A 20,000-nucleotide genomic window follows, 5' to 3' on the forward strand; every position below is an offset into this window, starting at 1 on the left:
AACATCATTTATAAACTATTAATAATTAACGATCTGGAATTAATTAACATGGTTTTTCTTCTTGATAAATAGCAGTAGTTGCAATAGCATTTTTATCCCAAGACAGAGTTTACAAGCACTCGAATAGTTAAGGACTCATCAATGGTTGCTCAATGAGATGTTTGGGAAGGAATTTTTTTGCTTCCTGAATCTCTATATACTATAATAGAGAATGCAGCTTATTAAATAAGTATGTAACAATTACTAAAAGTACTAAAAGAAAGCAATTATTAAAGGGTTGACCGTCTGGAAGTATTTTTATAAATTCATGTTCTAAGAAATTTCCTATAATTTCGATTTCTCAAGTTTACTGAATTTTTTAAACTCCATTTTCTAGCAAATTTAAATATTCATTGCATTCACTGCGTCCAATTCTTCACAGATTTCAATATTCATTGCATTCACTGCAGAGTATTCCATTTTCATTTGTAAAGTCTCTCACTTTCTCTTGTAAATTTTAATTCGCTATTTGGAAAACCGACAGTTTATTCTACTAATGAATGCGTAATGTAAAATCATTATTTATTGAATGAAATTTTTTTTAAATACCCATATTATTTTTGAACGTGGTATAGCTGACAGAAGAGCTTTCAAAGCTGGGTAATTACGATTAGAAGACGAGGAGAAAAAAGTTACCTACAAGTACTCGAAACTTGCACCTTATTCACAGTTTCCAAGCATTCTATACCACTAAGCCAATATATAAACAAATAAATTGTACGAGCGACTTCAACAGTGACACACACACACACAAATGAAAGGCAATTAATGTGTGTGGAGGTGCATGTGTGCGCGCGCGTGTGTGCATGTGTATATGTGTGTGTGTGTGTGTGTGTGTGTATGTGTGTGTGTGTGTGTGTGTACTCACTGACAAAACTTCGTGCTGCATCACTTTTGTGAAGTTTTGCTAGTGAACAGGTCACGGTTTCAAAGCGAAGAAAATATTTTGACACAAATTAAACTTTAATGTTGAAGTGAAACTGGTAAAACTTAAATACAGCGGTCCCTTAGCGGTACTACTTAAATACAGAGGTACTACTTTAATACAGGTGTTACGTACAAAACATTTAAAAAGTACACTGTGTGGACGTGTAATAACACCCTAACCCTAACTAACCTTAAAATCCCAAAAACTAACCCTAAAACTACTCCCACCTTCATATGGTTACGTAGATGCATCGGGACCGCTGTATTTAAGTAGTGCCGTGAAACTAACAGCTTTTGTGTGTTCTCGAATGGCTTACAAACATCTTCCACGATGCAATTATTTTTGTTTCAGCACGCGATCTCAGATCAAGTCACTTGCTATGCAAGTACATCTCCGTAATTCTTTTATATCACTGTGGATAAATGCCAGCAACGACCTTCTCATGTTCGCCAATATTCTAATTTCTAAACAAAAACAATCGGGGGCAGGAAGTGGGGTTGCTAAAAATTCATAATTTCTCAAATTTTCTTTTTTATAGCATATAAACGTATTTAGGGGGGGGGGTATTGAAAAGCATAAATACATGCGAGAGTGATAAAGAAACGAGGTGGGTTGTCTTTGGATGTGCTAGAAACAACAGCCAATCGCCTTAAATCACTCACTTTTCCCTCTGGAAATATTAACACCTTTTTTTTTATCGAAAATGTTCATCTCATGGTTTTGATGTGCAAAAAAAAAAAAAAAGACACTGGACAAAATAGGTCTGGAGTGGGATGATGAGGGAGGAGGTATAAAAAAAAAGAGTTTCCAAAACTTTTTTCGTACGAAGATGCTCTCCCAACCCCATCCTTTCGAAGACTGGCTTAAAATGGGGAAAATCCCCAAAAAGATTTTCCCCACAAATTTCTTTATAATCGTAATTTATGCCATTTGAAAGAGATTTGTATAAATTTTCATTAAAAATGAAGATCTGCTGTTAGAAACGTCAAGAATATTTTTCTTCTTTTAAAAAGCTGGAACTTCAATTGGCTATGGTGTAAAACGCCATGGAAAGATCCATGCCAGCAGTATCATTCAGAGAGAACATTCGAATTTTGATAAATTGTGATTGCAGACTACCAACAGCACAAGTTCTAATGGGCTGGACATGTTGCAAGGTTCACACCGTGTGGTTGGGAAGCAAACTTCTTACCACACAGCCACTCCTGCCCCGATTTCATATATATTTTTTCTACATGCATGTATGCATATGTATGTACATTATTAAAATTCAAAGTGATAAAATAAAATTTTTAAATACAAAAGAAAACAAGAACAAAAACGACTAATTGAAACTTGAGAACTGTTGTATATATTGAAAAAGTAATAATGAAATAGAAATTAAATAAAATGTAAACAAAATGTGATTACCTGAAAACCAGCAACACCAATATCTGGAAAGGAAAAATTGAGAAAAAATATGTACTTAAAATTAAGGCATAACACATTAACCATACAAAATATGAAAAGTAAATATAAAGAAAATTGTGTACAAATGCAAAGAAAATGTTTAATTAGTTTTGTAACTAATTGCAAGAGAGAAGAACTGGGAATATATCATGAAACTCTCAAAAGAATAATAATTATTTAATAAGTAGTGTTAATAATCAATTTGAATAATGGTTATTTAGATAGCAAAACAATAAAATGTCTGCATGGACACCCATACATATATATATAAATATATATGATGATACGTAGTAGTAAGATCCAAGGATCTAGGTGTAGGAAGTTAGTAAGCTTCGAGCAGTTTGTAGAAGAAAACAAACAACTTTCAGGGACAATAATAGTGTATTGGCTTAGATGGTTGTATGTGTTTGCCACATCGAAGTTCGATAAGCTGAAAAGGTTCTGTTCTAGTTCATGGTTAACATCCAGGGTTCCTAAATATGCAAATGAAAATCTAAATGTCGGGAATGGAGCATCTAAAATCCAAGCTACACTTGTTTCCCAGCTAGCAGAAACCTCAACGAGGAGTACTCCACTAGCTATTTATTAGGCCAAAGATACCTTAGGAAAATGAAGGTCACATTGATGTCAAGGGATCCTAAGTTAACTCACAGGAGATGTTATTTAAAATGAGTGGCGAAGATGGAAGTGAAGAAACAAAATGGAAGACCATATATATGAAGAAATAAAATATGGGAGTGGACACTAAAGTTAATAAAGAAAAGTAGAGGGAAAAAGAGGGGGGAATTTTGATTAGATTGAAACTGATTAGGGGAAGATCGTTGTGAATATAAGGTTGTGGTCATTTACTATATGAATGGTAAATACATAAATATATTGTCACACCCGTTTATGTACATTTAAACAGAATCAAAGGAAAGAAAAAATTTAAGAAGTAAAACTATCAGGAGAAGAAGATGAAGGGAAGTGGATTTGCTAGATGAGAGTAAGAAAGAAGGCAAGATGGAAAATAAAGTTACATAGTAGTTTGAGGTAAATTGGTGGTTTACCCTTAACAGTAAAACTATATTTTCTCATATCTGCGCGCACGGATATATTTTCTCTCTGCACCTGTAGTATCCTATAGGTGTGCACGCGTACGTACAAGCCTGCATATTCTCAGGTGCAAAGAGGAAGATGTAGAGAGATCGCGAGGTTAAGGAAATATAAATGTTATAAATACATAGAAGACCTGCAAGTGGAGGTGGACAAATAGTTAGAGAATGATTGGGGAGGGTGGTATTATTTGTACCTTGAGAATGTGTTGCATAAACTATGTTTACAATTTCCTTAGCGTCCAATAACACAGTACTTGCACCACGTCCTCACGTTGTTGTTTTTCTTGCTTGTTCTTGTTTGGATTGACAATATATATACATATACATATATATATATATATATATATATATATATATATATATATATATAGAGAGAGAGAGAGAGAGAGAGAGAGAGAGAGATACATACATACATACATACATACATACACGCATACAAATACGAATAGAAAAGCTCTTGCTTAAAGAAGTGTACCACTCTGTTTAACACTTTCCTCTATTCCTTAATTTGAAAGGCATTTACATTGAGATTTGAACCACTGACCGTTGAATCCTCTGAAGGTATCCTACTCAGACCAACATGGAAAGTGAATGTAGAACATTAATGATGATGCATGTGTGTATGAGCAAATGTATAAATATTACTATGTAATACATACACACACATATATGTGTGTGTATATATATAGAAAAAGAGAGAGAGACAGACACACGGTGATAGAGAGAGGCAGAATCAAAGATATGCAGAAATAGCAACTGAAAAATAAATATTGCTAATATAGTAAGAATACGTTATTTGTCATCGATGATAGGAGATACTTATATCATAGAAGTTCCTTAGAAACACACACAAGCACACAAACACACAGAGAAAGATGTACATGTCTTTATATGTATATGTGCATACACACTCATACACCCCCTCAACTACCATCCATCTCTCACATTCCCCACTTGCATATCATTTCATTCCCTAACCTTACCTGGTCCCCACTTCTCACAACTATATCTATCAATATTAAAAAAGAATAAATAAAGTTCAAAGAGACGGAAATTGAGCAAATTCTTTAGACCATATTAAAGTGGATCACAAAAAGTCTCAGAAAACTGCCAAGCAGACCCTCAAGTAAAATAATTTCAAACTGTGTATGCATGTCTGAGTGTATGAATCTTTGTGCAAGTGTACACATACAGACCCATGTGTGTGTGTGTGTGTGTGTCTGTCTGTGTGTACATATATATGCATTTCTTTGCGTCGTATATACATATTTGACTGAATATATATATGTATACACATTATTTACATGCATACCCACACATACAAGCACATGGTATATTAAAATGCATGCGTGTGTGTGTATGTATGCCTATGTACATGTGTGTATACATTTATGGTCACATACAGGTGTTGGTAGCTGCCATAACTAGTTGTAGGGTGGGGAAGTAACTGTGACTCACCTTACCTCTAAGAATGTTGGCTTCAAAACGATATACAGACAAGGATATTTTATGATAAACATGTACATACTTTATATATATGTGTGTGTGCATATAAGTGTCTGCATATGTACATATATATATATATATATATATATATATATATATATATATATATATATATATATATATATATATATATATATGTATGTATGCAAGTATATATCTACGTGATTGTGAATGAGGATGCTGAAGCATCTATTTTACAAGAAATAAGTTAAAAGCTCATAATGATGTTAGAAGTGTGCAATATATATACACCAACAGGGGAGGTAACTGTCCCATGTGCGCCCCTCAGATCACTAGACTAGACTAGCTTCACCTAGTTTCATAGGCTCGTCAGTGGTGACCATTCAAATGGCTGATGGCTTGGTTAAATCACGCTGTTAGTATATATATATATATATATATATATATATATATATATATATATATACATTACCATAAAAATTTGGCTGATTTAGTGAAATGCTAATGCATATATTGAACATTAGTATAAACAGCTAGGCACAATATAATACTATGCAGAAAAAATGTTATTGTTACTAATTGTGACAGGATGTTGAAACACTAATATTGCAAGATTTAAGAGTTGAAACTCTTAATGCTGTCATAAGTGAGCAATATGCATACACTGGCAGAGGAGATAACTTCCCCATGAGCACATCGAGGATCATTAGACTAGTTTCAACCATCAGTCATAAGGCTTGTCAGTAGTGACTACTCAAACGCTCGATCGTTTGGCTTAATGAGTGGGTACAGGTTGAGGGAGAGGGCTTAGGAAGGTATGTTGTAAGGAAGAGATTTGACAGTAACAGCGTGTGCAGGTGTTTTCGTGAGGGAGAGTGGGAGATAGAGAGTAGGAGAATACGGAGTAGAAGTGATTAGAAGATGGGATGTGGGAAGATGTTTGTCAGAGAGGGGTTGTTTTGAAAGCATCAACATCACCAACACACCATTTTAGGACTTATAAATCTAATATGTTTTTCTATCTTTCCTTAATACCGTTTCCCATATGCTACTCATATCTGCACTAGGTCTGCTTAAAGTCTTATAAGTTACATGGATTTGTTACATGTGAAGTGAAAGAAGCCTGTCATATATATATATATATATATATATATATATATATATGAGAGAAAATAAGTTCAAAAAGAACAATTCCAACTTTCCGAGAGATCCAAAAATAGAAAAGATGATTTCTAATAAAGATTCATCATATTCATAAAAAACAGCCAGAGCAAGTAATAAGAGTATGAAAATAATAGTTGAAAAATATTGTTATAGGTATAAATATACCATAAACAATTATAGAAAAATGGAGAAAAGTTGTTGAATCAGAATTAAATTTAATACAAAATTGGATTCAATACATACACACGTTTCAAAGGACAATACAAATATGTAAGAAAAAATTATAATCATAATAATTATAATTTAATTATAATTACTATGATTAAAAGTTTTTTCTTACATATTTGTATTGTCTTTTGAAAGATGCATTTGTATTGAATCCTATTTTGTATTAAATCTAATTCTGCTTCAACACCTTTCTCTCCTCCATTTTATTTTAATACTTGTTTATGGTATATTTATAACTATAACGATATTTTTCAGCTATATATATATATATATATATATATATATATATATGATTAATAATTTAATATATGAATTGCTTATTTCCATGCTGACTACCTGATAATTATCGTTAATGTGAATTTTAGCCTTATGTTATGTGTGTGTGTGTGTAGGTACACGTGCGTTTGTGTGTGTGTGTGTGTGTGTGTGTGTGTGTATGTGTGTACGTGTGAATATACAAGTGTACATTTATGTTTACCATCCTTGAAACTGTGCAATAATTGCAAACAAAAACTCCACAATACTAATGCTATAAGTACATAGCGTCATTAGTTTGTAAACGTCCATGGAAAAACAACCGTTAAAAAAATATTTCCCTTAGTATATTCGTATACAAATGACTAAGAACAAACACTAATTTGCTTGAAATAGGTGACAGTTAGTGACAGATCAACTCTTCAAGAATTGAGGTCAATGAACTTGATCTAGCTGATACAAGAACGGTGGAAGAGAATAGATAAAGATAATGATAATGTTCATAACGATGATGAAGATGATGATGATGATGATGATATTATACATGCGTGTGTGCATAAATAAAAAATGTATATATATACATACACACTAACGTGTATCTTTTCTTCATTTTCCTATATATATATATATATATATATATATATATATATATATACTTATCCATATGCAAGTATATATATTTACATTTATATATATATATATATGTGTGGGTTGATATACATAGGTATATATATATATATATATATATATATATATATATATATATATATATATATATATATATATATATATATATATATAAGCATTAACAAAATAAATATGTATATATACGCATGTTTATATACATATATGTTTATATATATGAATGCTCATATATGTATATATATATATATATATATATATCTTTATATATATACATATATATGTATTTATATGTGTATATTTATATATATATATAAGCATTAACAAAATAAATATTTATATATACACATGTTTATATACATATATGTTTATATATATGAATGCTCATATATGTATACATATATATATATATATCTTTATATATATACATATATATGTATTTATATGTGTATATTTATATATATATATATATATATATATATATATACATATTTGTACACGTGTATTCACATATATATATATATATATATATATATATATATATATATATATACAGACACACGCACATATATACATGTATAACATGTGCATGCAAGTACGTGTAAACTATATAAATAAATTTTGTATGTTGATAAAGAGATAATATACAGATATCTGGATATCTAGATACATACATGTATGAGCTCACACACACACACACACACATACATGCACACACATGTACCTGTATATGCATGCACATAGACATACACACAAGAGACACACTTACACATGCACACACACACACGTACACTCACATCTCAATATATATATATACATATGTGTGTGTGTGTGTATTATTTATATTGGTAGGGAGTTTTGATCCGGAAATGATATATAATTGATTCTAAGCACTATTATTTCTATTTTTTAAAAAATTCTATGAAATTCACGAAGCAAAATAGAGAGACAGAGATAGTAAGGAGTTATTAGAGAGATGAGAGAATTACTCAAAAACATATGCAGATATCAAATGAGAGTGAAACATCCTTGTTTGAGGAATATGTACATAAAGGTAGAGAGGTGAGAAGGTAACGTGATAGGAACAGAAAGAGAAAGAAAAATAGAGAGAGTGGGAGGAGGGGAATGGAGAGAGAGAGAGAGAGAGAGAGAGAGAGAGAAAGGTAGGATGAAAGAAACAGACATGTGCACAGTAAAAAAAGCAAAACGTCATGTGACCATATATCAAAGTTGTAGAGAAGAAAAACTCTTCCCATTTGAAGTGATTATTTCACAAAATGAAAGAATATATATATATATATATATATATATATGTGGGTGTGTGTATATATATATATATATATCTGTATGTATTTGTATATGTATATATATGTATGTATAAGTGTTAATGTATTTATCAATAGCTATTCATGCACACATACATGCACACACATATGTCAGCGTTTGTGCATGCATACATATATTTGTGCATTTGTGTATCTGTATGACAATGAGGGGTTGTGGTGCATTTATGCATTCACACAATTATGTAATATATTCTCAGAACATACACACACAGAAAGTCCACGAACACGTACTCATAAGCTCTCACAAATGCATACCAACAATAAACATACATATGTACATACATATGCATACATATATAAGTACTTATACACACACACCACATGTATATATACATGTATATATACATGTATATATACATATATATTCATACCTACACAAAATGTATATTCATATGTGAAGATTGCAATATTGTTTTATATAACATTAAATAATATATAAAGCTGTAATTTAACTATACGCACACACACACACACACACACACACACACACACACACACACACACACACATATATATATATATATATATATATATATATCTATATATATATATATATATATATATATATATATATATATATATATGTACATATATCTATATTTCTATATATACACACATACATATATGTGTTTGAATGAGTGTGAATGTTTGTGTGTATGTATGCATTTATATAAAATTTTATATTATATTCCACATTTTCTAATCTTCATCTTCTCTCTAAATAATTTAGAAGGGAAACTATTTACAGATTTTTTATTGTATTTCCTTTACATTTTATTTTTTCCTCATTTCATGTCAAAACAGGTATTTCAAATCTTCCTCCAGAACTTGATTTACTCATAAACACATTACACACACACATCACACATGCACACACACACACACACACACACGTGTGTATGTATGTATGTATGTATGTATGCATGTATGTATATATATATGTGTGTGTGTGTGTGTCTGTGTGTGCATATATGTATATATATGTATATATATATATATATATATTGATTGTGCCGAAGAAGAGAAGTACTCAATATATAGTATTGTCTGTATAAGCGTGTAAGCATGAAACTTAAATATTGGCATACAGGTTTGTCACAGATTTCCCCCACCATATATATGTGAGAACGCGTATGTGTATGTGCGTGTGTGTGTGTGTTCATCCATGTGTGTATTTGTACATATATATATATATACATATATACACACACACAATATATATATATATATATATATCAATGCCTTAAGAGATCTAATTAATACCTTGATCTTTTGAAAGTTTTCTAACTTCAGAAATGAAAAAAACATCAACTCATATAAATACACGTGCATTGTATGTATGTATGTATGTATGTATGTGTGTGTGTGTCTGTGCATACATGTCTGTGCGTGCATGTGTGTGTGTGTGTGTGTATTTTCACGTGTAAATGTAAATTCGTTAATGTTCTGGGGTGCATGTGTGAAACAGCAATGTCTACATTGCTGTGTACATCGATATTTAAGCATTCTCAGGTTGAATCCTGCATCATAATTTGAGGAAGAAAAACATTAACTAATATTCTTTTAAGATTTAAAATCTTACATCTTTATAGAAATAAACCATATGATGTATCTCTCTACACTGTGTATATGTTCGAATTAATGTCCTAGTTTCGTATATGTGTGATGCCTAACTAGTAACCATTTGTTTCTCACCTCTTGCTTCTCTCCCTTGTTTTCTTGCAGGTGCTTTATGGGCTTAAGCAAAAGTGTAATTCATTGAATAACAAATACCTGTATGAATTGCCGTGTGCAGTATCTCACATCCAGTTGACAAGAGTTTGGAAATGTTTCCTTCAGTGATATCAAAAACAAATCTCCCCTCCTCTACTATCACAGTTTTCAAGTCGATAACCTTTGTGGTATTAAGATGAATGTTGGCACAATGGAAAGTGGGTTCAGTGAGATTGTTGAAATGCTACAGCTGAAGTATTTAGATGTGTGATGTGTGCAAGAAGTAAGATGGAAGGGAGCTTCAGCCAGACTCCTCATAAGCAAAACAAAAAACAAAGTTACAAACTCATGTCAGTTAATAGCAGTGCCAGTATGGTTGATGTAGACATACTTTTGGCAGACAAATGTGCTGCTAGAGTAATGTAATCAAAATAGTCAGAAGTATGATAGGAGTTTTAGGCTAAGACTAGTCTTAAATAATGCAATAGTAACATCTGTCTCAGCATGTACTCCACAATAAGGATATTTTCATAGGCCCCAAGGTCTAGATAGGTTGGGTCAAGCAACTAGATAAAAACCTTGATTTGCAGCTTAGTTTGAAAAGTTAACAAAACTACTCTCCAGATCAAAATTAAATTTAGCTGTTTAGTACTGGCAACGATCTCAGTACTAAACTGCTAAATTTAATATTGATCTGGAAAGTAGTTATGTTAACTGTTCCAGTAATGATCGTTACCAGTACCGACGGACTTCAGATCGTTGCCAGTACCGATGGACTGGCTCCTGTGCAGGTGACACGTAAAATACACCATTTCGAGCATGGCCATTGCCAGTAAGACATTTGAGTGAGATCGTTGCCAGTGCTGCTGGACTGGCTCCTGTGTAGGTGGCACGTAAAATACACCATTTCGAGCATGGCCATTGCCAGTAAGACATTTGAGTGAGATCGTTGCCAGTGCTGCTGGACTGACTCCTGTGTAGGTGGCACGTAAAATACACCATTTCGAGCATGGCCATTGCCAGTAAGACATTTGAGTGAGATCGTTGCCAGTGCTGCTGGACTGGCTCCTGTGTAGGTGGCACGTAAAATACACCATTTTGAGTGTAGCCGTTGCCAGTACCGCCTGACTGGCCCTCATGCCGGTGGCACGTAAAAGCACCCACTACACTCTCGGAGTGGTTGGTGTTATGAAGGGCATCCAGCTGTAGAAACTTTGCCAGATCAGATTGGAGCCTGGTGTAGCCATCTGCTTCACCAGTCCTCAGTCAAATCATCCAACCCATGCTAGCATGGAAAGCGGACGTTAAACAACGATGATGATGATGAGTACTCAAGTCAGCCTTGTTTGAGCAGATCTATGCTCAAACACATTCCAGCTATGACCATCAAGTCTTTTTACCTTTTTTTAGATATAGCTTATTTAATACTACATTAGGCATTGAATCCTTATACTCTATATCTCAGCCATTGTTGTTGTTGCTATTCAGTTCTAACCCAACCTTGTTCAAACTGATCCAAGTAATGAGGTTCAAATTATTAACTAGTCGATATTTTAATCAAACATTGTATATCTAGGAATACATCTTCCAGTTTGTTCTTAACTATTTTCAAGATAAAAGAGTGCAATTTGAGGGAGATTTGATTGCTATTTCTAGAAAGAATAGTGGAGTACATTGAAAATTACTTCATTGGCTTATTATCTCTCTACTATTAATCATCTCTTGTAATTATATTGTCTCCTAATATCGTAGTTGCAATATGTCAGTATTTTTCTCTGAAAATAGAGTTGAGAGCTAATAACAAATATTTCCCCTATGTGTTCACAGCAAGGTTAAAATATCTATGGAAACCTACAGGGGTGTATTTAAGAGGCAAATTATAAATTTCCCTTAGATAGAAAAAAAGTGAAATAAACCATACAAACAAAGAAAGAGGGGGAAACACAAAGAAAAATAGAAATATATACAGAAAATAATGAAATATAACATGGAATAGCTAAATGTAAAGGATTTTAATTGAAACCAAAAAGACACTCGAAATTGATAAAATTAAAATATAGCATTTTAAAAGTGGTGTGTATGTGTATACACATATATAGACACGTGCATATATACATATTTGCACATATATTTGTGCATCAGTAGTGTGTATATTTGTGTATTTAGATAATAATTCATGCTAACATAGATATTTGATATTGCTAAAAGAAGAAAAAAAAAAGAAATATATATATATGTATGTCTTCTAAAAATTTTCATATGGTTTTAGCTGCAAATGAATATAATTAAATATATGATTGTGATGCCAATTTGGTAAAACAATGATACAGAGGAAAATTACTGTGCCTCAAGGGGTAGAAATGCGAACACAACACAAAACAACATATACAACAACAACAGCAACAACATAAAAATCATCGAGCGAAACGCGATTTTAGATGTTGGTTAATTATTATCTCAAATAGCACTGGAAAAAGCAATGCATTAGAATATAATACAATACAATGAAATACAATATATTCTAATATAATATAATACAATGAAATGCAACTGCAAAACAAGTGCAAGGCAGCGCAAAGCAATGCAGGGAAAACTTAATTAATGATCTCTCATAGTGGTTAGAAAATTGAAGGGAAATTTTGTAGCTACAGGTTAAATGAACTGGAGAAAATCAAGTTAGTCGGCTTTTGTCCTGTTTGTAATAAAGACTATCACGTTGACTGCTTCTTATATACTAATCAATCAATTATGTACAAGAATTATGAATCTCATTTTTCTCTCAGACCTTACTCATCCACCCCAACCATCCATCCATCCATCCATCCATGTATCCACTCGCTTCCTCATTCTGCCTCTTTTCTCTTGTTTGTTTATATGTATATATGAATAGATACACCACACAAATACACACACACATGCACACACACATACATACATGTACATATTCATATACAGACACACGTGTAAGGACACACGATATATAGATGTGTGTATACGTACATACATATGCAAGTATGTACATGGATATATATGTGTGTATGTATACATGCACACACTCACACATATATACATGTATGTATATACACATGTGTGTTATGCATGTATATACGTATATATATATATATATATATATATATATATATATATATATATATATATATATATATATATACACTTTGATAGGTTTCAGCCAATACTGGCCCAGGCCATGTCTAACTTAATAGCACCACCTGGCAACATCATTCAAATCAGGAATCAGACAACATGGCCGACTCGAGGAGAGAGTTATTGTTTGCAGAGAGGAGGCATATCTGGGTGTAGGAGGTTTATCTAAGAATTTTTGCAGGAACTTTGTCCAAAGACTTCTTGAACTTTATAGGTTCTGTGTCTGCTTTAATGTGTTTTAGTATAATGTTAAAGAGCGCGGGGCCAATTCAGGTGAAATAATTGTGCCCTATTGTTGTTATGTGATGCGAGTATGATTTGTGTTGTGGGCGGATAGCATGGGGTCCAAGTCTTGGATATATCTTAAAGGCGATGCCAACATGATTTGGGCAATGCTGATGGAATATTATTTACATCATGCAGATGATGCGGTGCTCATGGAATCGTTGGAGGGAATAAAGCCTGAGCTTTTCCAGTCGACCCTAATAGTCAAGGCCTGTCATGCCATCTATCTTTTTTGTAATTGACGTTTGAGGTGCTTCAACATTCATGATGCTTTGTTTCGTGTAGGGAGACCACAGTGGACAACAATATTCAAGGTGGGGTCAGGCAAAAGTAGAGAAGAGAAGGATAATGGTGTAAAATATCTCTCGACTGGAAAGCGCTGAGAATCCAGAACCACATTCTGCAGGCCATGTCAACTTTGCCATGTTTGTATCAGTGACCCAGCTTATGTTTTTATCCACAACTACTCCCAAGTCTCTGATGGCATGAGATGCCATGAGAGTTTCACCTGAAGAAAGGGAGTCTGAGAGTTTCAGGGTATCCCCTTTTTCTGAAGTGGATTAACTCAAATTTGTCCTCGTTCAGCAGCATATTATTCTTTTCTGCCCGTTAGATGACAGCCAGCAGATCTGACTGAAGGCATACCCGATCACCCACTTCATTGATGACCTGGATTTTGGAATCATCTGCAAATATTCTGATGTTACTATGCTTGATGAGGTCAGTAATATCATTGATATAGATGTTGAAAAGAAATGAGCCCAACACAGTGCCTTGTGGAACACCACTACTGACTTTGGCTGGGTTTGATTTTACTCCTTTGACTTCAACATGTTGGGTTCTGTCTATCAGGAAAAGCTCGATCCATTGTAGAAAACTTCCAGAGACACTGATGTTGAATAGTTTTTTTCTAAGAGGATCTTATGATCTCCCCTGTCAAGGGACTTGCTGAAATCAAGGTAAATGACATCAGTATTCAAACCCTCTCCCAAAGTTCTCAAAATGTCATTAAGGTGATGCAAGAGCTGCGTTAGGCAGTTCCTTCCATTACAGGACCCATGTTGGTTGGGGTTCAGCAGTCTGTTGCTTTCAAGAAAGTGGGTTATCCGTGATCTCATCACCCTCTCAAATACCTTGATGATTTGAGAGGTGAGCGAGATTAGCCTGTAGTTAACTGCAAGGGACTTGTTTCCCTTTTTCAAAACTGGAACAACAGACTTGGACACAAAGTTCTCAGGAATATAACCAGCATCCAGTGAGTTCCTCCACAGATTAGCAAGGGGAGATGCAAGTTGGTGATGGCACAACTTCAAAACACAAGCAGGGAACACTTACAACGCCCGGTCTGGGAATCGAAACCGAGATCCTATTATCACGAGTCCACTTCCCTAACTACTGGGCCATTGCGCCTCCACAAGCTGTATAATAAAAAGGTTGTAAAATGAAACCTTGCAGTAGCCATTGAATTTGTGTACTTTGGTAGAGACAACTTATTCTGGTTAACTGACCAACTAACCAGAAAGCTTCTCCTTCTTCACAAATGCTGCATGAATAAAAAGATGAACGACTGAGCAAAAAGTTTGAAGATCAAACGATTGCCTTGTCATCTCCATCCTTAAGTTCTAATATTCTAAATACCCAATAGGTCAGTCAAGCTGAGATGTGGTAAAATTGATACTTTACACTTGAATAGTTAACAACAGCAAAAAACATTTTTTGAGAATAAAAAAAAGTAAAAAGTAAAAGCAAGGCAATCGTCCTCTTTTTAAAACGATCACCTGCTCCAATGATATGTTAACATTGAAATTTAAAAACTAAAAATTAAAAATAAAAATGTAACATGAATAAAATAAATTAAAAAAATTTTTTTTAAATATTTAATAAAATGCAAATAAATAAATAAATAGAATGTTACTGAATATAACAAAATATAGATTGAAAAAAAAAACAAAATACGCTAAAAACCTTCAACTAATGATAGCGTGACGAAAACAGAAAATTTGTTGAAAAAGTTAACGTAAAATAAAAATATATATACAAAACAAAATTGAAACAAATCTGTGTATGTGTATGCATGCGTTTGTGTGTGTATATATATATATATATATATATATATATATATGTGTGTGTGTGTGTGTGTGTGTACATCTATGTAATGTGTGTGTGTTAAAGACCGTTTGATTTATTGTCTAGTTGTGAATTTTTGTAATGATTTTATTTTTACTTTTTAGCATCGTTAATTTTTGATGGTAAAACAAACTGGTAATTAATTCCACCATGTTGACCTCACTATTCTTACTACACCACCCCAAACCAAACCATTTCATTCGGCATGAAGCAGGTTTCTATGTAGCTACTCGTCTTGCTAGAAATAACAGTTAAAAATTTTCTTCAAATCAAAATAAGCATATATCTTTTAGTTGTTTCAGTCCTTAGACTGTGGCCACGCTGGAGCACCACCTTGAAGAACTTTTCGACAAATGAATAGACTCCATGACTTCTTTCTTTTTTTTTAAGCCTAGTACTTATTCTGTTAGCCTCTTTTGCCAAACCACTAAGTTACAGGGATGTAAACACACCATTAACGGTTGTCAAGTGGTGGAGGACAAACACAGTCACAAAGACACAGACACACACACATGACAAGCTTCTTTCAGTTTCCATTTACAAAATCCAGTAATATAAGAGACTTGCCCAAAGTACCATACAGTGGGACTGAACCTGGAACCACACAGTCAGGAAGTGAACTTCTTACAACACAGCCATGCCTGCACCTATATAACATAATGGTCATGGTTCGATTGTGGTCTGGGGCTAAACAACAATTACAGCAACAACTACAACACCAGAACAAACCACAAAACCTAGATGAACTTACAATTGGTTTAAATGCACGAGGATCAAATATCCAAGTGGCTAAAAAGTGTTAGCAGAAGGGCACCCAAGAATCATAACCTGGATGTGACATGGCCCCCCTTAGAGTGTAAGAATTTAACGGATGAAACACTTGCCTGAATGAGGGGGTTTCTTTACTGAAGACCTTCTGTTGTTCAGTGCTCTTGAGCAATTCTTACCACTACTCTACTGTTGTCTGTCATACCATGCCATGTGCTTAATTATAGCACATCAAGGAACATCATTCTATATCATACTGAATTACTTGATATGACACCACATCCTGTCATGCTATACCACATTATTCCTCTATCACACCAAACTAAATCATCCTACAATGCCCTGTGTAATACCATCTTATACCATGTTGTACCTTACTACATTTCACCGTGTCCTTTTGCATTGTACCATACTATGTAACACCACTCCACTCCACTCCACTCCACATTGCATGACACTATTCAATACAGCTTTAAACCTCACCCCACCTCACAACTTCCCATCCTGCCACACAACTCCCAACCCCACCCTGCTACACAAAATAATTCCAGCCCCTACCACACCACATCAATTCTAACCAATTGGATCCAGTAAATAAAGCAAAGTAAACTTAATGTAGATTTGAAAACGAAATCTATTTAAAAATATAGATATAAATATAACTATAAAGACTTTGATGAGAATTTGGTAAAATAGAGAAGGGTGAAAAATAAATAGCAACACAGATGCCACCCCTAACACACACCTGAGTAAAGAATGAAAGATAGTAGGAAGGTAAAGAATAACAGGCTGCTGCCCACTCCACCTGAGGAAGAGAAGAAGGTAAACAGGTAGGTAGGTAGGTAGGTAGGTAAGAATTTTAAAAATCATGTGGGAAATATAAATGGAAAAGAGTGTGAGAGAGACAAACAAAACAAAAAAGAAAGAGAAGGGAGCTAGAAAGAAGGAAGAAAAGAAATAAAGAAAGAAGGGAAAAAAGAAAAAAAGTATAGAGAGGAATAAAAGCAGGATGAAAGATAAGAAGAAGAAAAGCAAAAACAAAAAAACGAATGAAATAAGAGAAAGAGCAAAATGTAAGAAAAAAAAAAAAGAAAGAAAGGAAAAAAATATGGAAAGAAAACAGAAATACCAAAATAAAAGATAACAGAAAAGAAGGTGGAAAAAAGAAAAGAAAAAGAAAAAGAAAAAGAAAAGGAAATAAGCAAAGAAATAGAGAGGGATGATGCACACAAACAAATATACTATTGAAGAATCTTTTGAAAAAAGAAGGAAAATTAAGAACATCATTGGAATAAATTTTCCTCATGATTTAAATTTCAGCAGAGAGTAAAATAGTGTGAAATTTGAAACAGCCAATATAAAGAATTAAATGAATAAATAAATGTATATTTAAATTAAAATTTTAAAATATATATGTGTGTGTGTGTGTGTGTGTGTGTGTGTGTGTGTGAGTGCATGTGTGTATGCATTTGTGCCTGTTTTTGTATGTGTGTGTGTGTGTTTGATTTTAAATAAATATATAAATGAATGGTTTGGATTTTCAAAAATGCTTCACTTCTCAATGTTTTCTTCTTTTTTTTGGAAAATGGACAAATAAGTTAAATAGAAGAAGAAATTAAAATAAATTTGTATCAATAACAACTAAAGAAAAGTCTTATCATACGTGTGTGTGTGTGTGTGAAAATGTATGTCATGACTTGGGAGTAAGTGTGACTATGTAGAATGTCCTTTGTTTTTTATCTTTTTCCTTGCTCATTGGACAGCAGCCTTGAGGGATTCAGTCAAACAAACCATCCTCAGCACTTACATCTTTTTCTTTTTGAGCCTGGTACCTATAAAGTAATCCCTCGACTATCGTAGGTGTTACATCCCAAAACACCTTGCAATAGGTGAAAATCCATGAAATAGAAACAGTACTGTACTGTATATTTTCTTAATTTATTTTTACAATTTGTGTATAATTATTTTATTATAAAAGCAAAACAACACCATGGAGTAATCGACCTAAGCTTAAGTAATAAACCACGACAGGTGAACCATGATATGGCGAGGGATTACTTTTCTATTGGTTTCTTTAGATGAATCACCAAGGTATAGGGACATAAATAAATTAACAATGGTTGTCAAGCATGGACAGTTGGGACTGAGTTTCTTTGAGTTCTTATTAACCAAATCTACTCATAAGGATTTGGTAAGCCTGGGGCTACAGTAGTCGACGCATACCCAAAGCACTGCACAGTGGGACTGAACCTAGAACCATATGGTTGGGAAAGCAAGCTTCTTAACTACATAGCAATTCCTGTGCACATATAATTCCATAGCTAGCTCATTAATATCATTGTTGTAAATTCTTTCGAGGTCGACTTTGCCTTTCATCCTTTCAGGGTCAATAGATTAAGTACCAGTTGCATACTGAGGTTGATCCAATCGACTGTCCCCCTCCCCACCAAATTTCAGGCTTTGTGTCTATAGTAGAAAGTATTAATATCATTTGTTCAAACCATGGCTAGATTTAATTAAGCAGACATAGGTTCAAAGATACCTGAACCATAATATATGGGACTGAATTACACAATGTCCTTCATTTTCTTTTTTTAAAGAGTGTTATTTGATGGGATTTTCACAGCTATTTCTTGTGGGTCAAGCGACTGCTTTGAGGCTCTTTTATTTGCCTGTCACTACAGTAATTTGGAAACAGTGGTAGTAGTGATAAAAGTGTTTGATGTTGTTAAAGCTGACCATTTGAGCAAGAACTAATGAGGATGATGGTCGTAGTCTATAGCGGTCAGCACAGATACATATGTACAAATATTTAGGTATATATATATATATATATATATATTCTGTATATCTCACTTCTTTTCAATCTATCAACAGTATATCTATCTACTCAACTATCTATCAATTTATCTAGCTGGCTATTTACCTATATTTGTTACTCTGTCCTCTCATGTCTGTCCATTCAGCTATCTACTTCTTTTTCCTCCTCTCTATCTGTCTATCAATCAATCTCTCTCTCTCTGTATCTCTCCATCCATCTATCTATCTATCTATCTATCTATCTATCTGTGTATCTATCTACCTGTCTATCTATCAATCTCTCCATCTATCCATCTATCTATCTACTATCTCTCTCTCTATCTCTCTATCTATCTATCCATTTCTCTATCTCACTATCTATCAATAATCTATCCTTAATATCTTTCCAACCCAGCCATCCATCTATCCATCTATCCATTAATCCATCTATCCATTAACTCATTCATTTATCCATCTATGTTTTAAACGCCCAGCTCCAACAAAACACGGTGTAGAATGGTCAAGAGA

General features: G+C 33.4%; 1 protein-coding gene across 6 annotated transcripts in view; it reads right to left on the reverse strand.

Annotated features, from left to right (window-relative positions):
• LOC106876779 (uncharacterized) overlaps nucleotides 1–20,000 on the reverse strand; it is a 786,971-nt gene that overhangs the window by 90,507 nt on the left and 676,464 nt on the right. For all 6 annotated transcript variants that reach the window (XM_089364786.1, XM_089364787.1, XM_089364785.1 and 3 more), the window contains exon 5: nucleotides 2,378–2,400. The gene's annotated coding sequence lies outside the window, so the exon portion shown is untranslated. The remainder of the gene's footprint in view (nucleotides 1–2,377; nucleotides 2,401–20,000) is intronic.

This window comes from Octopus bimaculoides, chromosome 16 (assembly GCF_046866305.1).
Source record: "Octopus bimaculoides isolate indiv1 chromosome 16, ASM4686630v1, whole genome shotgun sequence".
NCBI classification, from domain to species: Eukaryota; Metazoa; Mollusca; class Cephalopoda; order Octopoda; family Octopodidae; genus Octopus; species Octopus bimaculoides.